Below are 18,014 nucleotides of genomic sequence, written 5' to 3'. Positions count from 1 at the left end.
TGTGCAGATACTATGTCTGGGAAGCTTGCACTGGAGTTTATCGTGTCGCCTTAAATGGCATGGGTAGATGGACCCATTGGCTGGATCCAGGCATGCAGACACACTCAGTTTGTGGCTCTGCAAGCCTCCTTGCCAGGTTACAAACCACACATGTTGCACGTTAAACTGTTCACGTTGCTGCCGGCTCCCCCATCATGCACACTGCGGAGCCCCTGCACTGTGGCACCCTGCGCCTCAGCCAGCTGGGGTGCAATATGCCTTGAGACGGGGGAGTAGCCAGCTGCTCCCCTGTCTCTGCATGCCTTATACATTTAAAGAGACATATGAAGGGCTTAACCTTCTATGTTCTGCTCTTCTTACATGCATGATTCCTATGATGTTTTGTTCTTTATACAAGGAATGAACAAAAGATTACAATTGTTAAATGAGGAAATTGGCTTTGCCTAAGATTAAGTACTTAATATTCTTCATCCCTTTACGTGGTTTTGCATCAAAAAGAATGTGCTTTAAACGTAACTATAAAAATAACATTGCTATAACAATCTTACTACATATATTAAAACAATGATAAGCTCACTGTAAAATTATTTAGAGGCTCCTGTGGGTGCAGACAGAAGTGACAATTTTCACCTGATCTGGCCACAGAAAGCAGTTTATAGCCATGACCAAACACAGCGCGCAGCTACAGACAGCTTCAAAAATGGCTAATCGGGTGAAAATTTGACCGCTCATTGCATGCTTCTGTGTGCACTGCCTGTCACTGTTTTCAGAATGGAAGGGGGGGGAAAGGGAGCAGAGGGAGTTCAATCTGAAGGGTGGGTGGGGTGGATGAATTGAAGCCCCACCTTCAGATCTGGCTGGGGAATCCCTAGAACGAAGTTATCCCTTTTCTCCCTTTCCCCGCCCCCTCTGATCCCTTTTTCCCCTTCTGTTTTGAAACAGGGACAGGCTGGCAGGGAGGAAGGGCCATTGCTAGGGGAAACCAGCAGCAGGTTGGGAGCCGGCAGCTAGATTCCCCTATCCCCGTGGAACCAACAGTGAACTTCTGTTTGTTCCAAGGGATCGTTATAACTCAGAATGCTTCCTGCAAAGTGTTCTCAGTTACAGCAGGTCGCTGCACTTCTGTCTGCACCCTCTATTTCAAGACACAGTTTCCAACAATGTTTACAACATGTTGAAGATATTTGAACATAATCTTTTTGATGAGCAGAAGGGGATGAAGAGAAGCAATCCCCTACCTTCAGGCTCTTGAATGAAAAGTATAGAGAATGACTTTCTGCAGATGGCTTTTCTTATGTACTTCATACAGAGGTTTCCCTGATTCAAATAAGCAGTGGAAGTGTGGCTGTAGAATTAGCATTTAGCATCTGTTTTGTTTTTCATTTTTATATTAAAACTGGAATGTAATCATGATTTAAATGCAATCCATTTAGCTAAACAAGTTTAAGATTCTAATTATGCCTGACACATCTGTGTGTATATCAATTAATATATTTAAAGTATGAGAGCAATGTGAGGGAAAAATGTGGAGTCTTCTCCTTACAGCTAAAGTTTTAACTTGAACAATTTGGGAAGGAAAATGCTCAGCAAGTGAAACGGATTTTGAGATGAGGGCTTCTTAACTAGGGAACTCTAAACTCTTGTTATAAACTGACTTTACTATGAAAGAGTTGGGACTTGCATTATGTGGAAGTAGCCTCCTGAAAAACGCCTAGTATATGTCCTGATCGATCTTGTTGGGGCATAGGGAGAGAGTTATGTTCATTGTATAATTTCTTATATTTTTTGCTCGGAGAAGATATTGGCAGCAGGTAATGCTCTTTAGGGCTATGCAAAATGGGCTGTATTCAGTTTGGATTCAGCCTCAATCGGGAACAGTAATTCAGTTAATTGATTCAGATCACTGTCCTAATTTGATTCAGCTGAATCTGAAAATTCGATGCTGCTTCAGAGAATCAGAGATTCGGCCATAGACACAGCTTTAAATGTTTCTTTTACATGCCTCAAGCTACCAGATGCAGGTCGTGGATGAAGCATCTCACGGGAGTGCAGGGGGGCCCCCCTGTGTGTTTGGCGGCAAACCCGGAAGTGGATCGAAAGTACTTCCAGTCCACTTCCGGATCTGCTGCTGAGCATGCTGGGGGCCCCTCACCCCACCAGCTCAGTGATTAGCTATGGGGAGACCCTGGGTGCCCCCCCAGACCAAGGAGACATCAGTTACCATGCTGAGGGGATGCAGAGGAGCCCCCCCACATGCTTCTCAGCAGACTCAGAAGTGGACTGGAAGTGCTTCTGGTCCGCTTCTGGGTCTGCTGCTGAGCATGCTGGGGAGCCTCCCAGGCACCTATGGGACACTTTATCTGCCCCACCATCGCAGCATTCACAAGCTGCCTGGTACCTTGAGGTATGTAGAAAAAACATTTAAAGCTGTGTCTATATCCAAATCTCTGAATCTTTCTGAATCTCTCCAAATTGATTCAGAGGGTTCTGATTTGATTCAGAGAGATTAAAAGGTCTCCTGATTGATTCAGATTTGGAGATTTGGCCGCCAAATTGGGCCGAATCAAATCAGGGACTGAAGCTTCATACAGCCCTAATGCTCTTGATGGATTGTGTAGCTTCATAGTTTCTAGGGTCGGAAGGGACCTGAGCAGATCATCTAGTCCGACCCCCTGCCATGACAGGAAATAATACTGGGGTCAAACAACCCCAGCAAGATGTTCGTCCAACCTCCTCTTAAAAACCCCCAGGGTAGGAGCCAGCACCACTTCTCTTGGAAGTTGGTTCCAGATGCTAGCCGCCCTGACAGTGAAGTAGCGCTTCCTGATATCTAGCCTAAACCTGCCCTCTGCCAGCTTGTGACCATTATTCCTGGTCACTCCTGGCAGTGCACGGGGGAATAGTGACTCCCCTAATGCCTGCTGATCCCCCCTGACTAGTTTATGACATGCCACTAGATCTCCCCTCAGCCTTCTCTTTTGGAGGCTGAACAGGTTCAGGTCCCGTAGCCTCTCTTTGTAGGGCCTGTCCTGTTGTCCCCTGATCATACGAGTGGCCCTCCTCTGGACCCTCTCCATGCTGTCCACATCCCTCTTGTGTATTATAGTTAAAGTGCCCAGAGGTACTTGTTTCAACAGAAACATACATACGTACTTTTTTGTTGTTGTTGTTGAAACTTTCTCTCTCCTTCTACAGTAGTTCCCTCCAGTCATTTAACAAACAGCCAAAAGTGTTCAAAATTCAAACTCTTGTCTGTAAATAGCATCTTGGGATTGAACAAGAGACACCCAGGAAGAGCCAAATTCCCCTCTCCTTCCCTCCCTCCCACCTTTTTGCAAAAAATCCTTGGACAGATAAGGGGATAAACATAAATGGAAATGGCTGCTTTGGGAGTAGTCCTGTTGGAGGGCTTAATTCTCTTGTGGGGTACTGCTCCTAACCTTCAAACATTCACTGATTCAAGTGGGAGTTTACTCTACTCAGCAGTCCTCCCATTCAGGTTGCATTAAATAATTTACTGCTTACAGATCTGGCAGTGACATTAGAATTGTGCATGTGCTATATTTAGCAAATTAGTATCTGATTTACCCAGGTTGTTTAAAAAAGAACAACAACTATATTTTTCAAAAGAACTGAACAACAGTAAAACTTTTAGAGAAATTTCCCATTCTTTTGGGCACATCTTATTCAGTGAAAGGAAAGAATTAAGTCTTGCAAGTGATTTAACTTTTAGTTTATGGCCCAGATTTAACTAGGTTTTAAACTAATACTCACTTGTTGTGTCAACCTTGAGAGAGCAAATCAGACAGTGATTTCCTGTAGGCTGTTTGATAAACTAGAGGTGACATGGTGTTATGATATCATATGATGTCATATACAGGAAGAGAGAAGTCACAAAGCTTGTTGATGGAATCTATGTGATATTTTTATCATGCATGTTCAAATCATCGGATTGGCTGAAAGTTCCTGGTCTGCATATTTGTTATTGCTGTTTGTTTGATTTACTGAATCTTCAGGTTAATTGTGGGTTTAGAAAAAATGCATTAGCATCCAGAACAATGCCATTATTGTACTTTAAGGCATTATTTTGTAATATTTTTTTTTTCTGTAGGTTAGGTTAGGAGGTAAAAAGCCAAGGCATGTTACAATTTCAAAATTAAAAATGATATATGTAAGGTTTGGGTCACATATCTCCAAGAATAGAGCTGTCTTATTTGCTTTGCAAAAGGTTTCCCGTTATAACCTCCTGTTTTCTTAAAGATGATAATTTTGGGTGGAAATTTTCCATGGCTGGGCATCTCAATCCTTAGAAATAAAACCTCCTCTTTTTCAAGGAGATTTTTATTTCTTGGTTAAATATTTGAAATAAACTGCATCTTGAGTGAGATTCCTCTGAATTGGAACATCTGAAGGCTTTAGTAACTCTTCATTGAGGAGTGGAGTAATGGCTGGCAGTACATAAAACAGTGGCCTTATTGTGTCAGCACTTTAATACCAAGTTATTGTAGTCTGTCAAATTAGATGAATTTCCAAGAAGAAGCAATATTCCTATTTCCTTAGCTGCTGTAGAAATGGTCTCTGTGGTATTATAGAACATTTTGTATTTCCCATTTTGTGCCACACTTCATCAGGCCAGTCATCAAATATTAATATCAAGAAAATAAAACCTATCCTTGGGCATATTTCCTTGAAATCTCATTTGAATTCCTTATTGAGCTCAATTCCTTCAGTATTTTGAAACCTGCACTTTGTACAGATAATAAAGAGATCATTAAGAAAGTTTATTATGACCAGGACTAAAAAACTGTTGGCCACCAAGGGTTTTCCTGATTAAAGGCATGTGTGGTTTTTTTAAAGCATCTCTGGGCGCATCTACATGAGCCACTACGTAGTTGTAGTAATGACCTATGATGTCATAGTTTATTGCAACGGTGAGGTAGCGTCAGCGTCATGGTTGGTGCCCACCAAAGGTATGTTGCTGTAGCAATGAGTTATGTTGCCGTAGCCCATCACTACGGTGATGCAGTGTCTAAAAGTAACTCTGCACCACCAGCACTGTGCAATACTGGTGGGTACTGTTCAGTCATTTAGTACTAAATGACTGCACAGTACCAAATATGCAGTCAGGGGCACATGTAGATGTGTTCTCTGTGTATGAGGTTTGCCTGGGATATGTACAGTGCTGAACATGATGCTGACAGTTACTGATATCTAATCAGTGACAGCTACACTGAACTACTGCGTTTTAAATACCTGCCAAACTTTTTGAAGAGTGTTTAACTTCTCAGGACCTCCAAAACCTGAGGGAAACATTCCTACTATTTTATTTATGTGTTTGTTTGTTTGTTTGTTTATTGAGAGCATGCACTGACTTAAACAGAGACAGGAGGAAATGTATAAGTCTTTTTAAAAGTAAAAATGGAGCAAATTGTGTAGCGGAGATAGAATCATAGAAAGTTGGGGTTGAAAGGGATCTCAGGAGCTCATCTAGTCCAAGCTCCTGCTCAAAGCATGACCATCCCCAAATAGGTCATCCCAGCCAAAGCTTTGTCTAGCTGGGATTTGAAAACAGCCAAGGATGGAGTTTCTACCACCTTTATGGATAATCTGTTCCAATGTTTTACTACCCTCCTAGTGAGAAGATTCTAATATCGATCCTGAACTTCTCTTGCTGCAACTTGCGACCATTGCTCCTTGTTCAGTCATCTGTCACTACTGAGAATAGCCTAGCTCCATCTCTTTTAACCCCACCCTGGCTTTCAGGTAGTTGAAGACTGCTGTTAAGTCTCCTCGTCTAAACAAGCCCAATTCTCCCAGCCCCGTTACCATTTTTGTCACACTCTGATGGACTCTCTCCAATTTTTCCACATCCTTTTTGTAGTGAGGGGCCCAAAACTGAATACAGTACTCCAGATGCAGCCTCACCAGTGCTGAGCAGAGGGGAATAATCGCTACAATTGACCTGCTGGCAACACTCCTACCAATGCAGCCTAGTATGCCATTATCCTTTTTGGCAACAAAGGCACACTTCTGGCACATATTCAGCTTGTTGTTCACTGTGACCCCCCACATCCTTTTCTGCAGAGCTGCTGCCCAGCCAGTCAGTTTGCAGCCTGTACCAGTGCATGGGATTGTTCCATCTAAGTGCAGGACTTTGCACTTGTCTTTGTTGAACCTCATGAGATTCCTTTTGGCCCAATCCTCCAATTTGTCTAGGTCACTCTGAATCCTACTGTTCAGCATATCTGCTACTCCCCCCCAGCTTAGTGTCATCTGCAAAGTTGCTGAGAGTGCACTCTATGCCACCTTTGAGGTCGTTGATGAAGATATTGAACAAAATTGGCCCTAGGACTGACCTCTGGGGCACTCCACTTGATACTGGCTGCCAACTAGACATTGAGCCATTGATTACTATTATCTGAACCTGATGCTCCAGCCAGTTTTCTATCCTCCTTACAGTCCATTCATGCAACCCATACTTAGTTACCTTGTCTGTGAGAATGTTGTGGGAGACTGTATCAAAAGCCTTGCTAAAGCCAAGGTACACCACATCCATCGGTCTCCCCACATCCACAGAGGCCGTTACGTCATAGAAGGCAATCAGGTTGGTCAGGCATGACTTGCCTATGGTGAATCCATGCTGACTGCTCCTAATCACCCTTTTCTCCTCCAGGTGCTTATAAATAGATACCTTGAGGATCTGCTTCATGATTTGTCCAGGGACTGAGGTGAGGCTGACTGGTCTGTAGTTCCCTGGATCCTCCATTTTCTCTTTTTTAAATATAGGCACGGTGTTTGCCCTTTTCCACTCATCCTGGAGCTTTTCTGATTGGCATGAGTTTTCAAATATGATGGCCAGTGACTCTGTAATCACAACAGTCAATTCCCTCAGCACCCTTGGTTGCACTCCATCTGGCTCCAGGGTCTTACACTGTATAGCTCCAGCTGTTCTAAGTAGGTCTTAACCTGTTCCTTCACCACTGAGGGCTGCTCACCTCCTCTCCAAACTGTGCTGCCTAGATTATGTACAATTCCATTAAATTTTCCCATTATGGGGACATACATCATTTGCATACATTTTTAAATACATGACTAATATGGTGCACTAGTTCCATTTTATTTTTTTTTCTGATTATATTTAGAAACATGTATGAAAATGGAAACTAAAGACATCCTATTTAATTTTGCTCTTCACTTAATGCATGGATACCCAACTAGAAGCTCAGCAAGTTAATTTTTGTCCCCTCCTTCTCCCCTGTCCTCCTCAGCTTCTCCTTGGCTGCTGCTGCCTGCCCCCCCACCCATTTCTGTGGCTGCTGCTGGGCTAGGGTCTACAGCTTCCCCCTGCATTTTGTGGCTTTCATTTCCTGCTTTCACTTCAGGGCTAAGTACAGACAGTCAAAAAACATGAGGCTGCCTGAATTCAGTCTTCTAAGGCTGTGTAGAATGAACCAATAAGCAAATGAGCACACATTCATTTTTTATTCTGGAAATGCAGCCACATGCCGTCAGTGGCCCAGGCCAGAAGCCAGGGGCTGCTAGAGCAGACACCTGCTTGGCTGGAGCAGATATCTTGGGCCAAAGCTAGCCTGTCCACCTTGCGAGGCAAGGTTGTGGGGGAGGTACAAAGCATCCTGGGATTCTGGGGGACAGCGTTAACTTGAATCTGGAGGGGGTCTGAGACAGAAATTTAGTAAAGTGATTTAACCTGAATTGGTAAAGTCTGATACTGCATCCATCCTGGTTTATCTGAAACCGGTTTTGGTATTTTGAAAGCAGTTTATGTGCACTGAACTTCTGTTGTATTACAGATTTGAACTAATTTCTGATTACTTATGCTGGTTTATGTATAACTTCTGTCCCTAGCAGGGTGGAGATGGGGTATTGCAGCACATTTCAGTGCAGCCTGAAGTGATGGGGGAGCCCTCAGCCAAGGAGGCTGGTGGGCTTCTTGCTCACCCATGCAGTGCAGTGATGGAGGAAGCCACCTGCACAGTGGGAAGTGGAGGACCACCCACCACACTGTGCTGGGGGGAGCTTGCAATCAGGGAGATAAGGATGTGGTGGGGGAGTGGACAGGGACTTGGCTCTTGCTGTGCTGGTCTGGTCCCTGCTGTGTGCAGCTCCCAGCCGCTAGAAAAAAATAAAGCAGAAAATCTTTGCATTGAAAAATGCTAGTTTGTAGTGCTGTCACACATGAGGAAAAGGAACATGTCTCTAGATAATCCTTCAGGTAGGCAGAATTCTGATCCGATAACTATACAAAATGGTGGTTTTTCTTCTTAGATTAATAAGATTGCAACAATGTTATTAGCCAGTGGGCATTAGAGAGAAGGCTAGAATCTGTGCAGTATTAAGATTCCCTATAAGGAATTAGTGGAAGAATATCCATGCAGTAAGATAAATGGGGCTCCATATTAATTGGTACATATGTCTTTTATTAGGTAGCAATAGTGAGCAAGATACATTGCTCATTAAAGAGGTAAGATGCACTCAGAATTATTCCTCCTTCTGGTTCCTGGAGGATCAAGGTGTGGGATAATTCCAGGTTTCATAGATGCTAGGATCGGAAGGGACCTCAACAGATCATTGAGTCCGACCCCCTGCCTAGGCAGGAAAGAGTTCTGGGGTCAGATGACCCCAGCCAGATGCCTATCCAGTCTTCTCTTAAAGACCCCCAGGGTAGGGGAGAGCACCACCTCCCTTGGAAGCCCATGCCAAATGTTGGCCACCCTTACCATGAAGAAGTTTTTCCTGATATCTAGCTTAAATCTACTCTGTCAGTTTGTGACCATTGTTCCTTGTTACCCCAAGAGGCACCCTGGTGAACAAAGCATCTCTGATCCCTTGCTGTGTCTCCCTGATGAATTTGCAGGCAGCCACCAGATCACCTCTTGGCCTTCTCTTGCAGAGGCAGAAGAGGTCCAGGTCCCTCAGTCTTTCCTCACAGGCTTGTCCTGTAAGCCCCTGAACATACAAGTGGCTCTCCTCTGAACCCTCTTGAGTCTATTAACATCCTTCTTGAAGTACGGTGCTCAAAACTGGATGCAGTACTCCAACTGTAGTCTGATCAATGCTGCACAGAGGGGAAGTATCACCTCCTTGGTTCTATGTGTCCTGCATCTTCTGATTCATGATAAAGTGTGGTTAGCTTTGCTGACGATTTTGTTACGCTGATGACTCATGTTCATCTTGGAGTCCACTATGACTCCAAGATCCCTTTCTGCTTCTGTGCTGCTCAGGGGGTCACTTCCCAGCCAGTAAGTGTGCTGCATATTTTTGCACCCGCAGCACTTGGCACTTGTCCTTGTTGTACTGCATCCTATTGTGTACTGCCCACTTTTCTAACCTGTCTAGGTCTGCCTGCAATCGTTCTCTACCCTCCGGAGCACACACTTCATCCCACAATTTTAGTATCATCCACAAACTTGGACAGACTACACTTCACACCCACATCCAAGTAACTGATGAAGATATTGAAGAATACAGGTCCAAGGACCAAACCCTGTGGGACCCCACTACCCACATCCTGCCAGGTTGATACCGACCCGTCTCTCTAGGTGTGACTGCTAAGCCAATTTGCCACCCACCAAACTGTGTAAACATCTGTATCACAGCCTCTTAATTTATTTATGAGAATGGGATGAGATATTGTATTGAAGGCCTTGCTAAAATCCAAGAAAATGACATCCGCTTCTAGTCCTGTGTCTAAGCATTTTGTGACCCTGTCATAAACAGAACCAGATTGGTCAGGCATGATCTACCTGCTATGAATCCATTCTGGTTTCCCTGCTTCATTATTTTTCCCTCTGGGCTCCCACAGATACGATCTTTCATAATCTTTTCAAAGACTTTTCCAAGGATGTAAGTGAGACTGACTGGCCTGTAAGTGCTCGGATCCTCCTTCCTCCCCTTCTTGAAAATAGCGACCACATTGGCCCTTTTTCAGACCTCCAGTACCTGACCCGAGCACCATGAAGTTATCTAGAGTAAAAATCATATGACTATAGAGTTTCTCCTCTACTTGTGCTTATATCCCGAACATGGTGCCAGTAATATTTAGTAAGGAACTGAAATGTCCATCTCTTCTAAACTGCATTAGAGAGTGTCCATCTGTAAAATAATTGGAAAACTTCCTTTTTTTTCACTAAAATTCCTCTTTTCTTTTTTGTTTTGCCATCAGTGGCTGGTTTCCTTCCTGCTATAGATACAATGTTTTCTTTTTTTATTTCTTCTACATGGTATTAATAAGATGAAGAGCACAGATACCGACTTTGGATGTCTTACCAATAGCTATGATTTACTATCCCGCTGTCTACTTCTGCAATCTCCTTTCCTTTTTTTGGGTGGGTTTTTGTTCTGTTCCCCTGGGTATATTAGCTGCTTGTATTTAACCACTTTTTGGCAATAAACCAGATCAGTTTTAAATGTAGATTTTCAGTTTGGGGGGAGAGGGGAGGGTTCACCATCATGAATGTATTGTATTTTCTTCTCTAATCCTGTTCCCTCTGCCATGCTACCAGTAGTGTAGGAAAAATATTATGTATCTCTATCTCCTGATTGTCCTTCCTTCAAACCCCTTTTTCTCCTGCAACTAACTACTTCTATAATTTGAGGCAACTCTTGAATTAAAATTTTATGAACAGCTGTGATAGTTGTTAACTAAGAGTAAACTGAAATAGTACTTGGGATCCAGTTCAACTGATTCCATAACAGTTTAGCAGTTTAGAGAGACAGGGCCAGAATCAATTCCACCTATTAAACATCAAAGTGGATTTAGGTATCTATATGAAAACCTGTTCCGTTCTGTTCACGTTCCTGAAAATCTATTAATGTATCCACTTCCATAGTACACAGTGTAATCTTACTCTTAAGATAGGTCACAAAAAGCAGGAAGGAAGACAAGGACTTCCTCACCCTCTTTATTATCTGTTTTTCCAGGGACTCAGTGTAGAATGGAATTGCACTTATGTAGCTAAGAAGTGTAATAGAATATGGCCCATGGTTCATATCTAAATGCAGTATAGTTAACTTTGCTTGGTGTGACAGTTAATAGTGCTCTGTCCTTCCCAGTGAACTATGGTGGTTCTCATGTGAATATTTAGTGCCAGTATTGCTGACTTGGAGAATTCCAAAAACCACATTAGGCCTTCAGAGATGAAGAAAGGTAAACTTTGAATTTGATTTTTATTTGTGCTGCAGTTTTCCAGAGTCTATGTGGTGTTTTTAGCTATAAGAGCTACATACATAGTATTTTTAAATTCCCTGATTCCAAGAAAAACACTGCCATTTGCAGACTCCCAATAAAGGTGCGGTATCTGTAACACTATAATAGATGCAACTCTGTGCCTAAATAGATTCCTGACAATGGTGAAATGCTTACATGACCTTTCTTCCTAAAACTGTCTGTGGAATAAGAAATCCCTTGAGCGTATCATTCCTTGTGCTTCTCTCTGAGCTCATGTACCCTGGGTATTTATATCCTTTGCTGAGAGTCCAGAATAGTTCTGTAAGTTCCCCAAATGTACTAATACAATGGTTAGGTAATATGTCATGTGGAAAAATGGAAATGCTGTAGATGAATCATTGTGTCAAGCCAGTGGAAATATTTTTTTTCTCTCAGCTGTTTTTTATTTCTATCTGGATCAGATGGGAGAATCATAAATGGATTACAGAGACAATGGCATCCATATAATTGAGAGAGGGCCATGGTAGTCTCAGACATCAGTTTGATTGATTGAACTGTTTGTATGCTTCAGAGTCTCACAGGATCATGGTTTCAACAAGTTTGAGAGGCAGATTTAACAATTTAGCTGGGGAAGGAAAGGGCCGTGGGAGGGAGAGGCATGACTTTACTCCAGATTTCCTTTCTGGGTTCTGCCTTGCCCTCTGCTCTGAGCTGACAATTTGGAGTATTATTATTTTATTTTGGGGGGGTGCGGGGGGGGAGGCTTTTCTTTAACTTGTTTCATGCTCAGACAGTCTGTCTTCACAGGAGTTTACCAACAAAATGGATAACTGGTGAAATTTTTTTCAGTGTAGATTTTTAGTTTATTGATTAAATTCAACAAAGTAGGAAGCATTAGGAATGGCGAGAACAAGGGGGAATTCAATCAAGGGGTTTCAAATGCAGACTAAGTGGCCTGCTCCAATTACAGAAATGGGAAGTATTTAGGAGGCAGGAAAGCAATAATGGAGAGAAGACTCACTAAAAGGGCACATTTTTATTTGTATACAATATAATATTCTTGATGGGTGTTAATTAATCTAAGGTAAGTAACTTCATGTCGCACCTTACTGAAAACAGATCATGTTTTCATTTGGGTTAGACTAGTGGTGCTCAAGCATTTGGCTTCACAGTCCAGATGAATGGCATAGGGCTAGTCTGTGTGCCAGCCTGGTGCCATCCCCTTGCTCAGCCCTGCATGCTGGGATTGGGCCGTGGGGCCTAGCACCATTCCTACCTGATCTAGCATTCGAGGCTCCCTATGGGTCCAGAAGTTTGGCAGCAGGGGAGTGGTATCACCTGACCTGGCCCATGGACTGTGGGTTGAGTAACTCTGAGAGAGACAGTTGAGTTACAGAACTGGGCAAATTAATGCTGGGATTTGCCTTGACCTGCTAACAAATGTGAAAACTACAAACTATCTTTTCTCTGCATAGACTAACTGAATTGGAGATGTGTAAGCTTTCACGAGCAAGCTCTCACTTTATCAGATGCTGTCAAACGGCCTGTACGAAGTTTTGGTCACTGATTTGATTCAGAAGAGATTCAGCCTGATATGGTGGCCAAATCTCCAAATCTGAATCAAATCAGAAGACCTTTTAATTTCTCTGAATTGAATAGGAACCCTCCGAATCAATTCAGAGAGATTGGACGATTCGGACATAGACACAGCTTTATGTTTTTTCTACATACCTCAAGGTACCAGGTGGCTTGTGAATGTTGAGATGGTGGGGTGGATGGAGCATCCCAGAGCAGTGCAGGGGAGTCCGGTCTACTTCTGGGGACCTCCCCCTCCCTCCCCACCCCACTCCTTTGGAATGCTCCATCTGCCCCACCATCTACCATTCATGAGCCACGCCTGGTACCTCGAGGGTTGTAGAAAAAACATTTAAAGCTGTGTCTATGGTTGAATTGCTGATTCTCCAAATCATCATAGAATCTTCAGTTTTGGATTTTGCTGAATCAGATTGGGGCAGGGATCCAAATCAACGAATCACAGCTGTGTTCCACTAGCGAATTTGTAGGTGGCCACGAGATCACCTCTCAGCCTTCTCTTGAGGAGGCTGAAGAGGTCCAGATCCCTCAGTCTCTCCTCATAGGACTTATTCTGTAAGCGCCTAGCCATACAAGTCGCTCTCCTCTGGACTCCCTCAACATCCTTCTTGAAGTACAGCACCCAAAACTGGACGCAGTATTACAACTGTAGACCAATGCCGCACAGAGGGGAAGTATCACCTCCTCGGTTCTATTCGTCGTGCATCTGCTGATGCATGATAAAGTGTGGTTAGCTTTCCTGATGATTTTGTCACGCTGATGACTCATGTTCATCTTGGAGTCCACTGCTTCTGTGCTGCTGGGAGTGTCACTTCCCAGCCAGTAAGCGTGCTGCATATTTTTGTACCCGCAGCACTTGGCACTTGTCCTTGTTGTACTGCATCCTATTTTGTACTGCCCACTTTTCTAACCTGTCCAGGTCTGCCTGCAATCGTTCCCTACCCTCCGGAGCACGCACTTCACCCCACAATTTAGTATTGTGCACAAACTTGAACTGAGTACAAGTCAATGATGAAGATATTGAAGAATACAGGTCCAAGGCCTGAACCCTGTGGGACCCCACTACCCACATCCTTTCACGTTGATACTGACCCATCTACTACCACTTTCTAGGTGCAACCACTAAGCCAATTTGCCACTCACCGAACCATGTAAACATCTGTATTGCAGCCTCTTAATTTATTTATGAGAATGGGATGAGAATGGGTATTGAAGTCCTTGCTAAAATCCAAGAAAATGACATCCACCTCTACTCCTGCGTTTAGGCTTTGAAGAGTTTCCCCAGTATAAAAGAAAACAGAATTTAAGCCTTTTCTCTGTTAGTAAATGAATGAATAATGTTTTTGTGTGTGTGCGTGCATGTGTGTTCAGTGAAGCAAAGTTCAGATCTGGTTCCAGACTTCCCCAAAATCTGGGATTTTCTTGATCTAAGGTTTTGGTTTATTTTGTTTCAAGCTGTTTGAGTGGAAGGACCATGATGACAATATTTTGCTTCCTGTTTCTGTGTTCTGAATGCTTCAGTTCTAACTTGCCATGCATGTGATTCATAAAACAAGACATGGCAATAAATGGATAATCTATACAGAGAAAGGCGACTGCTGAACTTTATTTGGTGTATTCAAACCTTCCAGCTAGCTTCCCACTGTATTTACTTGGGTTCATTTAAAAGGAACACATTTTAAAAAGCCTTTGTGGCAGTGGGGGCTAGCCTTATTGGCAGGCATGCCACAGATTAGCCCCATACCCTCCCTGATCCCTTTCCTCTACCCAATCTGTTTCTCTGCTTTTGCTTCCTGCCCTGTCTGTTGCCGTTCTGCCTGTCTCCTCCCCAGTCAGCTGCATGCCATACACTTAGGATGCTGATGCCATACAGGGTGGATACAATTCTTCACAGCATGCACTGGAATGTAAAGACTCTGTGTCCTCCAATGAAAGCGTCTTTCCTTGTAAGCAAAGCTTAGCTTATTTCTCTACAATATGAATCTGTTTTTGCCACCAGGCCTGCTGCAGCTGTCCAAACTTGTAATATACTCAGTAGGTTCTAATATCTACTGAAAGTGCCTAGAAAAGAAAGGTGCCTATAGTACTGACTGCTCTTGATAATGCTGACTGGCTTCTAAAGTACGAGTGAGAGAGCTGCTGGGAACTTGAAGAAACACTGTGATATAAAACTCTTTTTACACTAGTGACAAAGATTCCCCTTTCCATGAATGCTGTTAGTCATGAAAAGCGGTGCAGCATGTGTTTTTGGCTTTTGCAGTCTTTGTGGGTTTTTTAGCCCTGAATAAGCCTTATAGAGCCTGGGCAGGTAATATGTTTTCATTTGCTTTCAATATGGAAAAGGAGCCAGTTGAATACAAAGGCTACTGTGTGTGGAGACAGAGAATAAGAACTGTTTTTATACCAAACCACCCACAAAATGAGCAAGTTAATTTTTGTTTTGTTTGTTTTGTTTTTTGCCTGCTCTGTTTTAGTAGCTCCCCATCCAGTTCAGAGCCAGAACTGGATATGCAGGGATGTGTTTCCCCTGTTTGTTGGATAAAAAATACCTTGACATTTTCCTTTTAAGATCTCAAAGAGACATGTAAACAAGCAGTCCATTCTCGTTTCACTTTTGTATTGTAGGCAAATATTTCAGATAGAAACTTCTTCATCTGCTTCTTTCAAATAGAAACTGTGTGACTTCCCCAGGGTCTCAGGAAACTCAGGGCAGTCTGAGGACTGCTGACTTCTACTGCCATGCTGTAACCAATACACCAAACACTATTGTACCGTTTGCTAGAGGGCTAGGTGGGAGAGGAGAAATTTTGAGATGGTAAATGCTGTCTTACTACATAGAAACAGCATGACAAGACCGCTTCTCACAGCTCTAGAAAGCACTAATAATGAGGACCAATTTCTTGGCTGCTTATGCTGCAGCCCCAAAAGAGGTCCACCAGTATGTGTCAATTCACATACTCTCAGGATGCATTTGCATGTGCTATTAATGTGCAGGAATAAACTTTGGCACATTATTGTACTGGAATTTATTGCTTCCGGGCACTGTATTTACATGTGTGCCTACACTCATGACTGCAGCATATTGTGCCAGGTCAGAGGAGCACCAGCTGGCAGGGGAGCTGGAGGGTCAGCCTGCCAGCCTGGGGCTCCTTTGCTCTGCCTTAATGTGATATGGAAGGGCTGGCTGGGGCACAAGGGTGCTCCAGTGCAGGACTAGTTGGCAGGCCGCCCCTGCGCTGAAGCACCCTCATGCCCCAGCCAGCTGGGTTAGCGTCTACATGTGTTGCTGAACACTAAAAAACTGCCACAGAAAAGTACTTGTATTTACAAGTACTAACCTGCAGTGGAGTTTATAGGGCCACATATGCAGATGTGGAGACTTTACCATGGAGCTAATTAAACATCTTGGGTCTCCTCTGCAGTAAACATTTTGTGTAGACGCACCGTCGGTTGTCTAGTTTAGTCACTGCTGACATCAGAACATAAGAGTAAGACGGCTGTTTGCTCTTTGTTCCTGGAAAGGGCACTTTCTGCATACCTTCTGGGTGAATTAATTATTGCTAGCGTTCACAATTTTATCGAGTTGTATCATTTGTTTTCCCCCTAAACATCCAGGGGGTTAGACACAAATCTCTTTTTTCATTTAAGAGTCCTGGTTTTAGAGAGAAGCTGGAAAATATGAACAACATATACCTTTGAGTCAAAACCCAGAAGGCCAATAAAGAATCTGACACTTAACATTAAAAACATACATTTAAAGCCACTTATAACTTTTTGGTAGCCAGATCTACAGTTTTTGATGTTGTGGGTTGATATGACTTCTATTCTGAACTCCTCGGTAGGTTACAGCAGCATATGTCATACTGGACAATATTGTTGAACTTCATGCTTTCATCAGCTGTGGCCTATTCCTTGTCTTTTAGAATATAGCATCAGATTATAACTTCCTTAGTCTCATTGTTGGTCTGTTACTCCCATACAGTTGAGAGTCGGTGTGTGTAAAGAGATAATTATTTACCCCACAGTTGCATTGAAAATTATATATAATAGAGGTGGATACCAGGTCTGTAACAAAACACAGCTCTGTAAAGTATTGTTTCCTCTACTTTGCTCAGCTGCCTTTTAAAAAAAAAAAAAAAATCAAAAAAGGACTTCTGAAAAATAAACAGGGTTTGGTACAGGAATTACTGATGAATGACACTCCTATTTTGAGGGGAGTGAACTTTTGAAGGTTATTTTCCCTTTAATGGATGTGTGTTCTTGTCAGTCTGCCAGTTCAGAATAAGACTAGAAATATAAAACTAAAAATAGTTTTCTTCAGTTAAGCCCAGAACTGTACCAGGCCCTGTGTCAGAACTGTATGAATAAAAGCAAACTGTAAACATTATGTTTTATGCCAGCCTGGAGCTTTTCACCCCCTGCCTCACCATGCTGCAGGGGGCTGGCTAGAGCATGAGGGTGCTCCAGTGTGGAGCTAGAAAGCAGGCAACTGCCACACTATAGCACCCTCATGCCCCAGCCAGCCCAGTCTCTGTCTACATTTGTCTATGGCAGAGTAAATTACTCCACTCCGGGATAGTACTTATATTTGGCAGTTACTCCAACCTAATAGCATCACGTGTCATGCTGACGTCTTACTGTGGAGCTAGTCAATTTTGCAGTAAACATCTCATGTAGATGTGCCCACTGAAGCCGAGGGGCACCAGATATAGTTTTCTGCAAGTAGGTCTGCCTTCCCACTGTAGACTGAAGTTAAGTATTTATGGTAATTCATCCCTGTCAGAAGGTCAGCTGTCACGTTCTGCACCAGCCACAGCTTGTGCTGTTTAAAAATAATTACTTAAACTTTTCAGCAAAGAAGCTGTATTTCATAGGTCAATTTTATGAAAAAACACTCAGATAAATTGCGGTTTTTGCCCTGGCTCGATTGTGACAGCAAGTTTTAGTGGCAAACAAGGACATGTTTAGAAACAGATATAAAGACTTAACTACCTCCAGCACTTTGGATAGTGGTAAATTGTCTGTACCTTTGCAGGAAAACAGTAGGGTTGTGCGAAATGTTGCCAAATGTTTCGTTCTGAAGCTGTTCAAGCTCAAAACAGCAAAGTCAAAACAAAACAAAAAGCATCGAGACAGCTTCAGAATGAAATGAGGGCACTCAAAACATTTTGAAAGTTTCTAAATGTTTTGAGTTTCAAAGCAGCTTGATAGTGGGAGGTAGGGGAGAGCCAGG

The 18,014-nt window shown here is 43.0% G+C and overlaps 1 protein-coding gene across 2 annotated transcripts in view; it reads left to right on the top strand.

Moving 5' to 3' along the window:
* SCIN (scinderin) overlaps nucleotides 1–18,014 on the top strand; it is a 90,679-nt gene that overhangs the window by 11,148 nt on the left and 61,517 nt on the right. The window lies entirely within an intron of this gene.

The sequence above is a fragment of the Crocodylus siamensis genome, chromosome 5 (assembly GCF_052110815.1).
Source record: "Crocodylus siamensis isolate JL-2025a chromosome 5, ASM5211081v1, whole genome shotgun sequence".
Classification (NCBI taxonomy): Eukaryota; Metazoa; Chordata; order Crocodylia; family Crocodylidae; genus Crocodylus; species Crocodylus siamensis.
This window is presented reverse-complemented; position numbering and strand designations above follow the sequence as displayed.